General features: G+C 44.1%; 1 pseudogene; it reads left to right on the forward strand.

Moving 5' to 3' along the window:
- The first annotated feature begins 1,166 nt into the window (after positions 1-1,166).
- On the forward strand, positions 1,167-17,691 carry LOC141047140 (uncharacterized; annotated as a pseudogene).
- Positions 17,692-18,569: the final 878 nt, after the last annotated feature.

The raw sequence follows: 18,569 nt of genomic DNA on the forward strand, positions 1-18,569 counted from the left end.
CAGCTCAGCCTCCGCTCCAATCCACCACTCGCCAGCTCCGGCTCCGCTCCCGTCCGCCACACGCCAGCTCCGGCTCCGCTCCCATCACGCGCCAGCTCCTGCTCCGCTCCCGTCCACCACGCGCCACCTCAGCCTCCCTCCACACACCGTCTCCCTTCTGTCCTCTGCGGGGTGTCGGCCGCTCCTTCCTCCGGGCTTCTTGGTGTGCTGTGCCGCGCTCTCCTCTGCTGCGCGGTCTCCACACTTTCCTCCTCTCGCTCCAGAGGATGACCCTTACGCATTACGCAGTGTTTACCAGTAACCGGAAGTAGAAGCAGTTCACTTCCGGTCTCACAGAGCCATCCTGGGGAGCGAGAGGAGAGCAGTGTGGAGAGCGCGCAGCAGAGGAGCGGAACTGTCAGCGGGGAAGAGCGCGGAGGAGGGAGCGGCGACACCCCGCAGAGGACAGAAGGGAGACGGTGTGTGGGGGGAGCAGAGGCTGAGAGTGGGGTATGGTGAATGGGAGCAGAGTCAGAACTGGGTATGGGGGATGGGAAAATTCTTCTCTGGGAATGTGGCAAGAGGGTTATTACATTTTTGTTAGTGTAACTGCTGGGGTATGGTGAAGGGGAGCAGAGCCAGAGCTGGCGTGTGGTGGACGGGAGCAGAGGCGGAGCCGGCGCGTGGTGGACGGGAGCAGAGGCGGAGCTGGCGTGTGGTGGACGGGAGCAGAGGCGGAGCTGGCGCGTGGTGGACGGGAGCAGAGGCGGAGCTGGCGCGTGGTGGACGGGAGCAGAGGCGGAGCTGGCGCGTGGTGGACGGGAGCAGAGGCGGAGCTGGCGCGTGGTGGACGGGAGCAGAGGCGGAGCTGGCGCGTGGTGGACGGGAGCGGAGCCGGAGCTGGCGCGTGGTGGACGGGAGCGGAGGCGGAGCTGGCGTGTGGTGGACGGGAGCGGAGGCGGAGCTGGCGTGTGGTGGACGGGAGCAGAGGCGGAGCTGGCGCGTGGTGGACGGGAGCAGAGGCGGAGCTGGCGCGTGGTGGACGGGAGCAGAGGCGGAGCTGGCGCGTGGTGGACGGGAGCAGAGGCGGAACTGGCGTGTGGTGGACGGGAGCAGAGCCGGAGCTGGTGTGTGGTGGACGAGAGCGGAGCCGGAGCCGGCTTGTGGTGTACGGGAGCGGAGTCGGAGCCGGCTTGTGGTGGACGGGAGCGGAGCCGGAGCTGGTGTGTGGTGGACGGGAGCAGAGCCGGAGCTGGCGTGTGGTGGACGGGAGCGGAGTCGGAGCCGGCTTGTGGTGGACGGGAGCGGAGCCGGCTTGTGGTGGACGGGAGCGGAGCTAGCGCTGGCGTGTGGTGGACTGGAGATAAAACATACCCTTTAGTAAGATAGTAGAATATGAACATTTTTGTGTCCCCCAGAGTGAATGAATATAAATGTTTGGGTGAAGTCACAAATGAAGGGGCGTGAGGAGCACGATCAGGAGGAATGATTCCCACTTGCAATGGCCGAACTGCAATCAGCAAGTCCCAGAATCTCACGTTATGGATCTGGGAGAATCCCACAGAACCCTGCAAGCAACGACTGACAGATTCTGGCTGCATATAACAGTAATGACTGGAATCTGGATGACAGTAATAGAGTTACCACCCGAAATATGCCAGAGCAATAAGTGAGGAAAGGCACAAGCTCAGCAATTCATGAAGGGGGTGCGGGAGGAAAAGGAGATCCTGGGTCCAGGATGATCCATACAGGACAAGGGGAAGAAAATACCCTACAAGACCCTAAAGGGTTAACAATAGTGTATCCCCAAGACTCCCCCCTGACAGTCCACAGCTCCCCCTGTGCTAAACAAGCCCTGCACTCCCCTTGGAAGGGCCCAACGCGTTTCTTCCAAGCTGAGTCATCAGGGGACTTCTTGTGATATGAGGTGAGGTGCCATAGTGCTGAGCTAGAGAGGAATGGATCCCCCCACTCTCTGTCTAAAGTTGTGAGGAACGGGAGTGGACAAAAAGGGTTAACTTTACATAGATGAGGAGAAATGAATTACCACTTCCCATTAGGAATTTCCACTGGTGGTAACATTGCACGTATGGTGTGCATGCCATTATGTCTCCAATCAATAGAGCACCCTACAGACACGTGTTACCCCAGAGAAGGGGGGAGTATGAAAAACATACCACGGTACTTCTAGGTGGTTGGAACGCACGCCAGTGTGCCATAAAGGCGCGTGAGCCGCAAGGAAAAAATCTGACACTCAAATGAAGGCGGGCTACTAATTGGGTCCAATGAGGCCGAGGCATGCGCTCCACAAGCTAGTGTTTCCGGTACATAGAACTCACGCCAAAATAACTTCCGGTTTCTTGAACCACATAGAAGTAGAATATGCAACCAAGTTGGCTTGATGGCGCGCGGTCCACAGCCTTGTGTTTCCGACAAGTGGAACGCACGCCAGCACCACATCCGGCGAGTGGAACGCGCGCCAGCGCCACCTCCGGCGAGTGTAAAGCGCGCCAGCGCCACATCCGGCGAGTGGCACGCGCGCCAGCGCCACATCCGGCGAGTGGCACGCGCGCCAGCGCCACATCCGGCGAGTGGCGCGCCAGCGCCACATCCGGCGAGTGGAACGCGCGCCAGCGCCACATCCGGCGAGTGGAACGCGCGCCAGCGCCACATCCGGCGAGTGGAACGTGCGCCAGCGCCACATCCGGCGAGTGGAACGCGCGCCAGCGCCACATCCGGCGAGTGGAACGCGCGCCCGCGCCACATCCGGCGAGTGGAAAGCGCGCCAGCGCCACATCCGGCTTTGATGGCACCTTCCCTTTAAACTGTCAGGGTTTTTGTTGCAGCTGCTCTTGTGCCGTCCCTGCGGTGTACATCTATGTTATGGGGCCAAAAAGAGTTAATTTGTAAAAAAAAAAAAAAAATTTCACTTGTTGAAATATAATAAATTGTGTCTTCCAGGGCTGTGGAGTCGGAAAGCCACAGTTGCGACTCCTGGATTTTATCAGGCTCCGACTCCGACTCCTTCATAAATGGCCAATTCATAACAACAAATTTACTGTTGTAAAATATTAAACATCGTGCTTATTCAGTTTCTCACCATCATATAAGTAATCAGACCACTTAGAGCAAAAACTACATTTATTAGAATACAATTAGAATATAGCAAATAACTTTTATAAACTTTTCTAAACTGTAAGTAAATATGCAATAAACACTTTTATGCAGTTAATAAGAAGAAATCTATAAATTTATCCTCAGAAAAAGTTTTGCCTCTGTCAGATCCACCTTCATGGATGCCCTCAAATCTGATCTAATTATTTTGAGAGCAGAGAACAACCTCTCTACACTAACTTGTGTTGGTGGCAAAGCAGTAACCACTCGGGCAACATCTCTGACAATGTCAGGATACAGAGGAATCGCTTGTTGCACTGTTATTTTTGATGAACGGTCAAATTTCTCAATTTCTTTTAGTGCACATGAAAAATTCTGCTGAAATGTACTGGCTGTGTTCCTTGATGGGGATGACTCTTCTTCTATGCGGGAACTCTTTGCACGGTCCTTGTGATCCAAATATTTTTCGAAATTAAATTCTTCATCAGTTGATGATGAGGGTGAAGATGTGGCAGGACGACCAAATTCTTCTTGTTCCTCCTGACTGTTCTGCAACCCTTTCATCCTTACTGCTATTTCAAACAGAGCTTCTTTTCCTTTACTTAGCTGTTGATCATCTAGAAGAATCCGATGCATTGGGTCTACATAAACAGCTGCCAAAAGAATGTTATTTTGTAATAGTAGCTCCTCTCTCCGTTTCATTGATGTAGCAATGCCACTTGCAATTAACCCTCCTCTTTGGGACAGGCGAAACATCAGGTTCTTCCACTCCTTTAAGAAAATACCTGGAGTTAAGTCCTCTGCTTGTAATTTTTTAGTCACTGTAAATGGGTGCTCTAGCAATTTTTCCAGCTCAGTCACCTGATTCCACTGACTTTCATTTAGCGTCAGTTGAGGGTTAGCCATGTCTACAAGAAAGGTTTTCAGTTCAACCAAGCGCTGAATCATTAAGTAAGTACTGCCCCATCGTGTGGCTTGATCAATAATTGCCCCTTTTCCAGCACGTCTCTTCAAAATTGAGTCAACTTTAGGGGTTCTGGCAACAGTAGCCAATTTTGTCACCTTGCCAATCAGTGCAGCAGCATGTCCTTCTTGCAGACTGTCTCTTATAGCCAGCTGTAGCGTATGCACAACACAGCGCATGTGATGAATGAAAGAACATATTGACACAGTTTCAACAAGATCATCTAAACTATCATGTTGCTGTTCATCTGAAGCAACTTCAGTTTGCTCCTCAGTTACAATACTGTGTTCCTCTATTTCAAACATTTCTGTGTCTGTGGACCCAGAATGTTCTTCTAGCTGCTGGTCACCATCATTACTCTCGTTCATTAGCTTAATAGTACTTATCATATTTGAAGCATTGTCAGTTACGACAGAAAGAACTTGCTCTTTTTTAAGTTCATAGTCTTGCAGAACCTTTTCCACCAAGACCTGGAGAAACTCACTGGTGTGATGAGCTTTGGTGTCTTTTACTGCCAATGTCTTGGTAACTATTTCATTTTTGTCACAAACAAATCGGACACTGATGGCAAAATAGTTCACTCTGTGACATGTGCAGGCATCCATTTTAAGAAACAGAAAGCGTCCCTTGAGAGTTTTTTTAAGTTCTTCCTTTTGTTTAAAAGCTCCTTCGATTACTAATTTTCTAATAGTCTCTCTCTCCAGAGAAACACCAAGCTTGCGGGCCATTTCCCCATTCAGACAAATAAAAGCTGGTCGTGAAAATAATGAAATAGGCACACTATCCTTTACAACAAGCTCTATGATCTGTTTTTTAAATGTATCTACTGTCATTGTCACAGTAACTTTGTCACTGACAAAATATCTTGCAACTGATGGCTGTAAAGTTCTCTGCTCCTTTGTTTGGCTGGAAGAGCTGGGCACTGTTGCATTGGTTTGGATGCAGTCTTTCTCATCCACTGCTTTCAGTACGTCTGGATGAAAGCGCTGTAAATGTCTCTTTAGATTAGAAGCTCTGGTAGGAGCATTTTTAGCTTTGCCTGAATATGCACTCATCTTGGCTTCACAGCATTTGTTTTCGTCTGGATCATTTGTCATACACTGACAGACATAATGTTTTCTATCTTGAGTGATGGTGAAATGTTCAAATACAGCTGATTTAATGTGATGCTTCTTTGACATTCTCAGGTTTTTAATTCTGCATTCACAATCCAAATGACAATTGTTTTTCCTAAAAACAATTGTACAAAATTATTGCCAGGTCGTACAACTGATATAGTGGTCAGTAATACTGTTATTATTCCTCATGTACTCACAGTTAACTGATGCAAAGTTTGTTGAAAGGATAATACTTCTTACAGTCTTCCTCTTCTGAGTAGCAGGCAGCTGTGAGATGCTTGGAAGACGCACACCTAGTATGATCTAGTCTAGAGGAGGAGATTTACTACTAAGAATTTGCAACACATTTTCACTTTCAGTTTCATACATTGTAAGTAGGGGGGTTGGGGCAGCATGAGGTTAACCAAGTATAAGATTAGATAATGGCAGTGGAGAACAGTGACACACAAGAAGTAAGAAATGTCTCTATCTCCAGCAGAACTGCTTATCACTGTTGTTCATAGTGTGATAGAACATATATATTTGAGTAACATTTATAAAATTCATATGAAAGTTCAATTATGAAATATTAATACATTTTTTTTAAAGCTGGAGTCTGTACATTTCTACCGACTCCGACTCCAACCAAAACTAACTCCGACTCCACGACTCCGACTCCACAGCCCTGGTGTCTTCTGCTTTTTTGCTTTTGTTTATTTTTTATTTTTACAAGAATTGTTGGCGCCAATTTTCTTTAGAAACATTTTAATATCGGCTTTTTCTGGAGTTTTTCTTGTAATATAGGAAAGCCTAAGGCCAGAAATAAACCTCATAAATCACTGTACATGGAGACTTTGGGATCAAATCATTTCTGTCCGTTGTGTTTGTCGAAACTAAAAAAAACTTTTCTAAAAGTCTCAAACTTCTGTGTGTGACTCAGAGCTGAGATCTAACGTGAGAGAAGATTCCAGTGCGGGGAAGACAGGAAACCTTCATATAGACGGCCGGTGGGGATGGAGGCAGTGACCGACTCTGGCCAAATCTGTCTCTAGAGCCGCAGTAGGAGATGAAGATGTCGTTCTCATCATGAAGGAGTTATTTCTCCTGTCGCGTGTAATGAATATCTCCTGCAGTATTGCTAATGCCGATTCCAGTGTCGGTAATGAGACGAGAATTAGCGTTATGGAAGATGAGTCTATGAGGAACGTGTTCAGCTGCCGACTCCGAGGAGGAAACTGCTTGTTGTCTGTGGCCTAAATATATAGGTTTTATTAGTAGATGTCAGGGAAGAAAACTTAACCCTGTAAGATAATAAATCTCCTCATATGTTTCCCTTATTATCTCCAGTAATTGTATTATTACACAGGATTCTTATGATGTTACATCGGATCATCTTCTCATTCAGGTCTCTACAATATCGGATCCTCTCAGTGAAGATCTTCTACAGAAGAGAATTTTCCTGATTTACCCATCAAGGATGGATATGGACAGAGACAAGATGGCGGAGAGGATATTACACCTCACCCTAGAGATCCTCTTCCGTCTCACTGGAGAGGTGAGAGATTCTGATGACGTCACATTCCATCATTCTTATCTATGGGAATAACAGATGGACAGAACTGGAGAGGTGAGGACTCTGGAAATGTCTGTAGTGAGATTTATTAATGTGTCTCTCCATAACCAGGATTACACAGTGGTGAAGAAGACCTCTAGTGATCGCTGTCAGGACCCTGTGTCTCAGGGATGTGGAAGACCCCTGAGCCCGATCACGGGGCCTCCACCTCACCCCCTGATCCATGAGGACATCAATGACCAGAAGATCCTAGAAGTCACCTACAAGATGATTGAGCTGCTGACTGGAGAGGTGACACTGCTGGGAATGCTGGGACATTATACAGTAACACTATGAAGGGATCGGGGGGATGACTGTATCATTGTATGTGTCAGGTTCCTATAAGGTGTCAGGATGTCGCTGTCTATTTCTCCATGGAGGAGTGGGAGTATTTAGAAGGACACAGAGATCTGTACAAGGACGTCATAATGGAGGTTCCCCAGCCCCTCACATCTCCAGGTAATAGACAGGACTAAATACACACGGCCTATAATTATCTGTATGTAGAGAATGAATTCAGTCCCTGTATGTGTTTCCTCCAGATCTATCCACTAAGAGGACAACACCAGAGAGATGTCCCCGTCCTCTTCTTCCACAGGACTGTAAGCAAGAAGATCCCAGTGCTCCTCAGGATCATCAGGTAGATGGAGAGAAGGTGTCAGGCGATCCCCCCTATGGTGTGTAGACGGCTGTGAAGGTCTTGTGCTCAGTCTTGTTTTATCCACCAGTATTATATGATTTATACTTGTGTAATGAGAGCGGTGGAGATGGCAGGATTAGAGCTGATCATAGATGGGACTTCTCCATCTGTCGGTGACTTTTACAATATTTGTTTCAGGGTGAAGATCTGACCCATATTAATACTACAGAGACATATGTGAGGGGTGATGAGTGGTGTAAAGAGGAGATTCCCACATATGACTACCCAGGTGAGTAGTAACCACTGAATGCAGAGAAGTCACAGATTCCTCTCAGTCACCGGCTGTGGCTGCTTTATCGGTGGTGTAGTCCGGCCGTATTACCATGATCACCATTTTGCCTCTAGACCACAACATTCTCCTCCACCCTAAACTGTTCAAATGACTTTGGGCAGTGAAATCCCTTTTCTATAGAACTTACAACCAATTACATTGTTTTTGATCCTAAGGAATTCAGATTACTGCACAATCTCTCCTGAAATGGGGAGCAATATTATTTTCTCTGCTCTTCTGCTCAGGATCCATAGTAGCTCCAATGATCCACCATAAATGAGGGCAACTCTGGTTTACTGTTGTGTAATCTGTATTTGTAGTTTTCAGTTAATGAGATTCTCGTGCTCTGGGGCGGGGCTGTGGGTGGGGCTGTGGGCGGGGCTTTATGTGGTGCTCTGATTACATATTCCTCTGTATTGGCTTATGACAGGTCGCTGATCCCTCACTGACCTGCCCCCATTATTACATAATGCATATAATAGCATTGATATTATTGGTGATAATGCCTATAATATTGTGGCTATTGGGAGGCTTAGAAAAAAATTACATCCATTAAAATGTCACCGGTGATGGCGGCGCCTGCACAATAGCCTCTACATCAACTATATCAATTTTTTTTGTTAGGAAGTTATAAGGGTTAAAAGTTGATCAGCAATTTCTCATTTTCACAACACCATTTTATTTTTACGGACCACATCACATTTGAAGTCACTTTGAGGGGTCTATATGATAGAAAATACCCAAAAGTGACACCATTCTAAAAACTGCACCCCTCCAGGTGCTCAAAACCACATTCAAGAAGTTTATTAACCCTTCAGGTGCTTCACAGGAATGAATGGAAGTGGAAGGAAAAAATAATCATTTACTTTTCTTTCACAAAAATTTTCCTTTACACCTAATTTTTTTTTTACTTTCGCAGGGGTAACAGGAGAAAATGGACGATACAGTTTGTTTTGCAAATTCTCATTTTTTGTAATGTAAAATATGCTGGAATAATTAGCGATTGCCATGTCGCATTTGCAGAGCCCCTGATGTGCCTAAACAGTGGAAACTCCCAACAAGTGACCCCAATTTGGAAACTAGACCCCTTAGAGATCTTATCCAGATGTGTATTGAGCATTTTGAACCCACAGGTGCTTCACAGAAGTTCATAATGTAGAGCCGTGGAAATAAAAAGGGAAACCACTGTTTGGGCGCATGGCAGAGCTTGGAAAGGAAGGAGCGCCGTATTGGAGAGCAGATTTTGCTGGAATTGTTTGTGGGTGACATGTCACATTGTCAGAGCCCCTGAGTTGCCAGAACAGCATAAGCCCCCAAAAGTGACTGCATTTTACCAAATACTTCCCTGAATGAATTCTTCTAGTGGTGCAGTGAGCATACTGACACCACAGCTGTTCCATAGAAAATTATACCATTGGGCAGTGAAGAAAAAATTATTACTGTATTTTTTGGACCATAAGACGCACCCCAAATTTTCAAAAGGAAAATAGGGGGAAAAAAGTGCCAAATGGGGGTCCGTCTTCCAGTCCGAATTCAGCTTACCAGGGATCAGCACAGGTGCAAGAGTGGTCACATAGGTTGTTCGGTGGTCCAGGCTGGTGCGGTGGCTCCGGAAAATCCCATCCCAGGCTGGTGCGGCAGCGGTGCTTTGTGCTGGGGCGGCAGCAGCACTCTATGCTGGAGCAGCGGCACTCAATGCTGTGCGGAGGGCTCCGCCGCCATTTTGTCAAAGTTGGAGGCCCCTGCAGCTCCACTGCTGCGATGCCGTGGCCTCTTGGAGAATGGTAGCTGGGGGAGGTGCATGCTCAGATTCAGATCTCAGGACGAGATCTGAATCTGAGCATGAGTCGCCCACAGCGGCCATTTTTATGGAGACCACCACATCGCAGCAATGGAGCTGCAGGGGCCTCTGGGCTTTGACAAAATGCTGGCGGAGCCCTCCATGCAGCACAGAGCACCACTGCAGCATTTGTAAGTATATTCCTACTATAAGGCGCACCCCCATTTCTCCCAAAAAATATTTGGGAAAAAGTGCGTCTGATAGTCCGAATAATATGGTACATTTTTACGACTAAAATGTTGTTTTAACCCCAGATATTACATTGGAAAATAGGTAGATAGGTAAATGGTCACTACACCCATAGATGAATTCGCAGAGGGGTGTCATTTCCAAAATGGGGTCACTTCAGGGGGAATTCTGCTGTTATGGCACTTTGGAGAGCCGCTAAGTGCCAGAACAACAGAATCCCCCTGAAGTGACCCCATTTTGGAAATGACACCCCTCTGGGAATTCATCTATGGTTATAGTGACCATTTTCACTACATGGATGATTTCCAGAAACACGTAGTAGAAGTTTCAGAGCAAAAATTGCAAAAATGTCATTGTAGTGCCCAATATATTGTGCCCAGCTTGTGTCTCTGGAGACCTCCCCCCACCTACCCCCGGAAATTAAGTCAGCTCTACGCAAATGTGTCTGTCACTAAATAAACCAAATGCTTGAATGTCAAAACAGTTGAAAAACGTGGTTTTGTGTGGAAGATTGTAAAGCCGTCATGGAGGCATAAGGCTGGCAATGATGGGCACAGGTTTTGGAGTAGTGGATCCCTGTTGGTCTGCAGTGGCCCTTGTGGCATCTGTGTGGATCGAGCGCAGGATAAAAATATCTTTTTTATCCTTATACTTAAGGGCAAGCAGCTCTCCATTGCGTAAAGCCCATGACGGCCCCTTTCAGAACTTTTTGCTGACCAGTGATTGTGGAAACCCCTGACGGTTTTTGCGAATGGTCCCACAAGCCCGTATGTTATGTTCAACCAGACTTTTAAATAAAGGTATGCTGGTGTAGTAGTTGTCAACATACAGATTGTAGCCTTCTTGTAAAAATGAAGTTATCAGCTCCCAAACGATTTTTCCAGATGTCCCCAGATAAGTAGGGCCTCCTGGTGGGTTTAGTTGTCTATCTTTCCCCTCATAAATGTGAAAAGCTGATGTGTATCCGGTTGAACTCTCGCACATTTTATAGAGCTTTATTCTGAATCTTGCCCTCTTAGAAGGAATAAATTGCTTGAGGTGCAGTCACAAGGGACTCATCAATGGAAATGTTTTCTGTTGGGGTGTAGAGCTTTAAGAACTTTTCTGTCAAGTCTTCGATGATGGGTCTGATTTTGAATAGTCTGTCATGTTCTGGGACATTTCTGGGCAGGCATTGACTATTGTCATTAAAATGCCAAAATCTCATGAGCATCTCATAACGGGTCCTAGGAAGAACGGCAGAAAACATAGTGGTGGCTTAAACAGGGCAGTTTGACCAATAGGACCGAATGCTCATTTTTTTAACAAGCCCCATAGCGAATGTAAGTCTTATAAATGTTTTCACTTCTAGGACATTTGTTGGTGTCCATAAATTTGGCCTAGCATAATAAGATCGTGGATTCTGGCTGATGAATTGGGACACATATAAATTTGTTTGTAGGACAACATGCTCTAGCAAGATATCTGTCAGAAACAAATTTAAAAAATTAATTGGTCCAAAATGTTCCACCTCCACATTTATACCAGGAATGGCTTTAAAATTAGGGATGAATGGAATAGCCGAATCCGAAGCCTCCCATCTGGGAAATGCTACATCAAGAGGCAAAGCCCCTTGGACATTGGTGTGCGCCAATTCACGAGCACTAGGGACAGCGCTAGTACTGGGCATTGTTCCCTGAGTTGGAGACATTTCTCCAGAAGCGCTATTTGTCCTTCTTGTTGTACTGGTCCTTGTGTGTGAGGATGGACCAGAATCACTGCTCATTTCTGAGCTATCACTGTCGCTGCTACTAAAGCCCTCGAAATCCTCATCTCCATCTGACACTGCACTTTCTTCGCTGTCAGAACATAAAAGTGCATAAGCCTCCTCTGCACTATAATACTGACCGGCCATTTTATTTGTTTTGGTTTTTTTTTACAGAAATAGAAAACTCTGACGTGACCAAATTATTGGGGAGACAATTGAGAAAAGCCTAATTCTTTAGCCTAATCACAAGTTTAGAATAAACCCTAACCATTACTTTAGCCTAACAGTAACCCTAACTTTAGCATAACTAACCCTAACTTTAGCCCAAACACTCACCCTAACTATAGCATTAACTCTAACCTGCCTTATCTGTTTTTCCATTGACAGATGATGGACCTGAGTGGGGACTTATTTTTTGTGAGATGAGAATTGGTATTATTTTCGCCTACATAACATTGATTGGTTTCTTTTTATTCAATATTTGGGAGGCAGAATGAGCAAACAGTTGACCACACACTACTGGCTCATCCAACAAGGTTTTCTATTAGACTGTGAACTGTCATTGTCTTGGTAAATAAAGTTTTTTACATAGCTTGCCATTTTTAAGGACAATTTAAGTAGAAATGTTCAAAAATAGAAAACTCAAGGATATTTTATTAATTTTTTTTTTATCTTAGCAGATGACTTTACCAGGAGATCAGAGGGACTGCTGACATCTTCAATTTTTAAATCTGATGATCTTGAGATCCTACAAGATACAACCGAAGTGATTGCTATTATTCCAGATATATCATCATCCATTCACAGCAAAGATCTGTTATCTGATCCTATGAAACAGGTCCCATCTTCTGTTTCATTACTGACTCCTAAGGAAAATCAAAGTCACAAAAGAGGCATTAAAAAACAAACTGCTCTTAAAGCAAAGAAGTCATTTTCCTGTTCAGAATGTGGGAAATGTTTTAACCATAAAGGGAATCTTGTTAAACACCAAAGAACTCACACAGGGGAGAAGCCTTTTTCATGTTCAGAATGTGGGAAATGTTTTAACCAGAAAAGGGGTCTTGTTATTCACCAGAGATCTCACACAGGGGAGAAGCCTTTTTCATGTTCTGAATGTGGGAAATGTTTTATCGATAAATCACAATTGGTTAGGCACCGAAAAATTCACACAGGGGAGAAGCCTTTTTCCTGTTCAGAATGTGGAAAATGTTTTAGCCGCAAAGCGATTCTTGTTAGACATCAGAGCAGTCACACGGGGTTGAAGCCTTTTTCCTGTTCAGAATGTGGGAAATGTTTTAACTGGAAATCAAATTTGGTTAATCACAATAGAACTCACACAGGTGAGAAGCTTTTTTCCTGTTCAGAATGTGGGAAATGCTTTAGCCAGAAATCAGATTTGGTTAAGCACCAGAGAACTCACACAGGGGAGAAGCCATTTTCCTGTTCAGAATGTGGGAAATGTTTTAGCCAGAAAAGGGATCTTGATGAACACCAAAGAACCCACACAGGAGAGAAGCCTTATTTCTGTTCAGAATGTGGGAAATGTTTTAACCGGAAATCACAATTGGTTTATCACCATAGAAGTCACACAGGGGAGAAGCCTTTTTCATGTTCAGAATGTGGGAAATGTTTTAACCGGAAATCACAGTTGGTTTATCACCATATTAGTCACACAGGGGAGAAGCCTTTTTCATGTTCAGAATGTGGGAAATGTTTTTACCGGAAATCAGATTTGGTTAATCACCATAGAATTCACACAGGAGAGAAGCCTTTTTCATGTTCAGAATGTGGGAAATGTTTTAGCAAGAAATCAGATTGTGTTAAGCATCAGAGAACTCACACAGAGAGGCCTTTTTCATGTTAATGTGGGAAATATTTTAACCAGAAAGTGCTTCTTGATCGCCATCAGAGCAGTCACACAGAGGAGAAGCCTTTTTCATTTTCTTAATGTGGGAAATATTTTACTTGGAAATCACCTGTTAATAAACATCAGAGATGTCACATAGGGGAGAAGCCTTTTTATGTTCATAGTCTTGGAATAGTTTTAACCAAAATTGAATCTTCTTAAATGGGTTGTCTCTTGTCATTCCTCATGTTTGCTGACAAAGGATAAAACTAAACTTGATTAATTCCAAATGTAAAACTATACCCATAATTCACCCCCTGAAGGTTAGTCAATAGGTGACTAATAGAAAAAACATATCCCACATCTCAGTATATAGGGTGAGGTGATGTATACACACTCACTCTCCAAGCCTCTCATTTCTACGGGTTTCATCGTCCTCAATAAAAAGATGACTCATCAGGAGACTATTTAATATTGACCTATATTCAAGCGAGACTAGACAAAAAAAAAACTAAAATCATGTTATCCGAAACAGTCAGAAAACTAGCCACACATTGGCAGATCCAAGACCTCAAACTATATACTGTGTAAGTTTATAAGCCACTCCAGTGTCAGGAATAGATAGTATGTGAAAATACAGTATAATTCTTGTTTTTCTCCTATAGGGACTGCCCTAGTTTGGTAATGTAACAGCTGTTAATTAGTAGTGCAGACAAATTGTCCTAGACTAAACTCAGTCTTCAGACGGCCCAATATGTACCACTCAGGGAAACCTTACCTGCTCCAAAGATCATTTGCAGCTTCTAACTAATGGCCATGCTGCGGTCTGTCAGGGAATGAGTGCAATATCGGTATAAAGACTAGGGATATGTGCAGTCATAATGTCTGGGAGATCTGTGCCATTATTTAGTATGAATATGGAAATTATCTCTGAAAGTTGTGTTCTCTGAGGGGTTTATACGGTATTTTCATATACTATCTATTCCTGGGACTGGAGTGGCTAAGGCTAGTTTCACATTTGCGCCTTTTTGCTCAGCGTTTCGGGCGCACTTGAAACGCAATGAAAAAATGCTTGCAAACGCATGTAAACGCAGCGATTTTTTTTTTTCGACGCATCAGTGTGCGCATGACGACAAAAATGCAGCGTTTGTATGCGATTTCATGCGTTTTTGCATGCGTTTGCATTTTTTTATGCAGATGCGTTGTCTAGATGTCCCATTTCACAGGGGGAAAATCCTGGAAAAATTCTTGAAACATACTCCACCAATGGGACACATGACCTGGGAATTCTTTATATAGACACTGTTTACAGCTAAATTCTTCAGATTTGCTTGCTTTTTCCTTTGTGAACATGGATCTGCGTTGGAAGAGTTTTCACTTTAACTTGGATTTGGACATCGCGCTGGCTCAGGCTTTTGCATTTGCTTGCCAGCAACAAAGGGAGAGAGAGAGACACAGCGAAGACGGCAGCGGCGGCGTTTGTGGATACATCCGAGTATTGAACTCCGGGAGAGCCGTGGAGCGCACCACACCCTCTACAGCGAACTCCAGCGAAACCCAGAGAAATTTACTGACTATACCCGGATGTCCCAAGAAAGCTTCATGAATTTGCTTGATCGTGTTCAAGAAGCCATTCGGAGACAGGACACACAGCTCCGTCGTACGATTCTTCCTGAGGAACGGCTCCTGGTAACATTACGGTACGTAATATTTACAAACCAATGCCTGCATAATTGTTTTTGTTCTGCCATGTATTAAAAGCCTGCTGAATTATTGTTATGCCAGGTACTAATGCTTTTTTATGTTATTGTTTTAAAAAGCCTAGACCTAAACTGTGTTCCAAATTATTATGCAAAAAGAGTTTAGGAGTGATAAGGTTAGAATTTTTTTGTTTGTCATTTAAACTCATTGATGGCGATGTGTGTCAGGGCTCTTTATATCACTGAAAGCAATTGCAGATGCCTGTGGAAATTAGTTTGGCAGGTGTGTCCAAATAAAGGAAAGGCTACTTAAGAAGGCTGTTCCACATTATTAAGCAAGCCTACATTTTTTGCCAAAATGGGAAAGAAAAAGGATGTGTCGGCTGCTGAGAAGCAACAAATTGTGGAGTATTTAGGTCAAGGCATGACTACAATCAACATTGCCAAGACACTTCATCGTGATCATCGCACAATCAAGAAGTATGTAGCTTATTCCCAGCACACACGTGTGCCTGCTGATAAGGAAAAATTGAGGACTCTTTCCAACAGGCAATTGCGTCAGGTTAAAAGAGCAGCTGCAAAAATGCCTTGTCATAGCAGCAGACAAGTTTTTGAAGCTGCTGGTGCCTCCAACATCCCTTGAACAACAAGATGCAGGGTCCTTCAGAGGTTTGCAGCTGTGCGTAAGCCATCCTGTCGACCACCTCTATCCACTGCACACAAGCAGAAACGGCTCTAGTGGGCCAAACGATACATGAAGACTGACTTCCAAACTGTTTTGTTCACCGATGAGTGCTGTGCAACGCTCGATGGTCCAGATGAATGGAGTGGAGGATAGCTGGTTGATGGACACCCCATGAAAACACGGCTAAGGCGCCAACAAGGAGGAGGTGGAGTAATGTTTTGGGCTGGAATCATGGGGAGAGAGATTGTCGGCCCCTTTAGGATCCCTGAAGGGGTAAAGATGAACTCCATAATCTATGTGGAGTTTCTAAAGCAGCACTTCCTGCCATGGTTCAAGAGGAAGAACCGAGCTTTCGGCAGCAAGATCATTTTCATGCATGATAATGCACCGTCTCATGCTGCAAATAACACATCTTCATCTCTGGCTGCTATGGGCATAAAAGAGGACAAACTTATGGTGTGGCCACCATCTTCCCCTGCCCTCAACCCCATTGAGAACCTCTGGAGAATCATCAAAAAGAGTGTCTATGATGGCGGGAGGCAGTTCACATCTAAGCAACAGCTCTGGGAGGGTATTCTGTCCACAGGCAAAACAATTGAAGCACAAACCATCCAAAAACTGACAAATTCAATGGACGAGAGAGTTTCAGAAGCTTCTTTCGAACAAGGGGTCCTATGTGCAAATGTAACATCACCGAGAATAAAGTTTTGACTTGAAAACTGTTTGATTTCATCTTGTTATAAGCTGATAATGCTATAATTTCACAATTGACCATTTTTTTGTTCAAAATAAAAATAAAAAAGTTGAAAAATCGGCTGTGCATAATTGGAACATGCATTTTGAGTGTTTATTATTTTTAAAAATATACTGGTTTCATAGGCTGTTTGTTCAGAAACATTGCAATTATACTAGAATAGTAGATGACTGGAAAATAACAATGACTGCAATTCATATAGGTGAATTTAGAGAACATATGAGGAAATATTTTTTGCATAATAATTTGGAACACAGTGTAAATATTAATTTTTGTTCTTTCTCTGTTTCGCAGATTCCTGGTACTGGAGAGAGCCTATCTTCACTCCACTTCCAGTACCGGATTGGAATATCCACCTTGTTGGGAATAGTTGCAGACACCTTTGTGGGATGTTCTCTGTCCAGAATTTATGCCCCTGCCCACTGCGGAAAAGTGGATGGAAATCGCTGAAAGATTCTGGACAGTCTGCAATTTCCCCAACTGTTTGGGAGCTGTGGATGGGAAACATCCGGATAATAAAACCCAAAAGAACAGGCTCTGAGTACTATATAGAAAGTACTTTTCAACAGTACTCATGGCCATTGCGGATGCAGACTGTCTGTTTGTTGCGGTGGACATTGGGGCATTTGGCCAGGGGAATGACTCAGGCTTTTAAGAACTCTGACATGGGCCGTAGATTGGCAACCATTTTAATTTCCCCATGCCACGGCCACTTCCCCACACCAAAGGTCTGCCACAGCCATTTGTAATGGTTGGGGATGAGGCATTCCAAATGTGCCAAAACCTGCTGAAACCCTACGCCAGTCGTGACTTGGACCACACTAAAAAAAAGTCTTTAATTACAAACTGACCAGGGCCCGAAAAACTAGAGTGCACTTTTGGTATTGTCTCCAGATGGTGCATTATGAGCACAGCCATTAATCTAAAGCTGGAAACAGTGGATGAGGTGGTGAAGGCCTGTGTGGTTCTTCATAATTTTGTTATGGCTAAAGAGCACCCTAACTTTGAACTCGAAGAACCAGCTGCAATCCCACTGCCTGAATTCACTCAGCACCCTCTCAGGTCATCAGTTGAAGTTGACCAAATGAGGGACCAATTTGCAGCCTACTTTATCTCTGATGTAGGACGTGTGGAATGGCAAGATCAATTGGTGTAAAAAAGTGTGTATGTTAATAAAAAACTTGTTTGGATACAGGTTCTGAGTGCACTCTTTTTTTTTTTTTATACACTCCAACACAATAGTCACCTACCCAGGTGTACTTGTGAATTCATGATGCTGTGTTTTGTGCATCATTAATTTACTAGCACTCCTGGCCAGGTGACTACATACACACAAGTTGTATGACGTTAAACACAAAAAAATTCCCCAATCATAGGAACCAAAATTTATAGCACAACTCAAAATTCAACATAATACACCGAATTCGCTTTGTCGAGACAATTATGCAGGAACTAGGGATACAGAGTTTTTGTAAAACCAAATAAATTGTATTACAAAAGAATTAAAAAACAGCATCACTGCTTATGCAGGCATATATGGGCATAAGTAACAACAACTGCACCTTAACAGATGTAGACAATCAGTAAAAAATCTTACTAAACCACAAGAAAAAATGACAGAAAAAAACCCTGTTTAATTTTATAACCTACTATAGGCAATTTAACCACAAGTGGAAAACGGGATAAAGTGTTCTAGTGCTAAAAAAAAAAAAAGTGCATCAGTGCTATACTACATACAGTATATAACTCGCTCATTAGCAAAATTAGCATAAGTAAAGAGTGCACACAAGAGCGGGGATTAGCCCACTACCATAAATATAAAGTTCAAGATTAGCCTATTAGCATAAATAGCATGAACAAGGAGTGCACAGCATAGTGGGATTTACCCACCATCAAAAGTGTGAGATGCATAGAGAAGTCAAACAATTTAAGGTGCTGTAATTAACTTACATGAGGTAGAGTGCTGCCCCAGCCTGCCGCCCCTACGCACCTTACGCTGCAGCTTCTTCAAGCTGTATTAAGTTGTATGACGTGTATTAGCTCTACAGTTTGTGTTCAATGTGCAGCGACA

The sequence above is a fragment of the Dendrobates tinctorius genome, unplaced genomic scaffold (genome assembly GCF_039654945.1).
Source record: "Dendrobates tinctorius isolate UK_male_01 unplaced genomic scaffold, ASM3965494v1 ptg000126l, whole genome shotgun sequence".
NCBI lineage: Eukaryota > Metazoa > Chordata > Amphibia > Anura > Dendrobatidae > Dendrobates > Dendrobates tinctorius.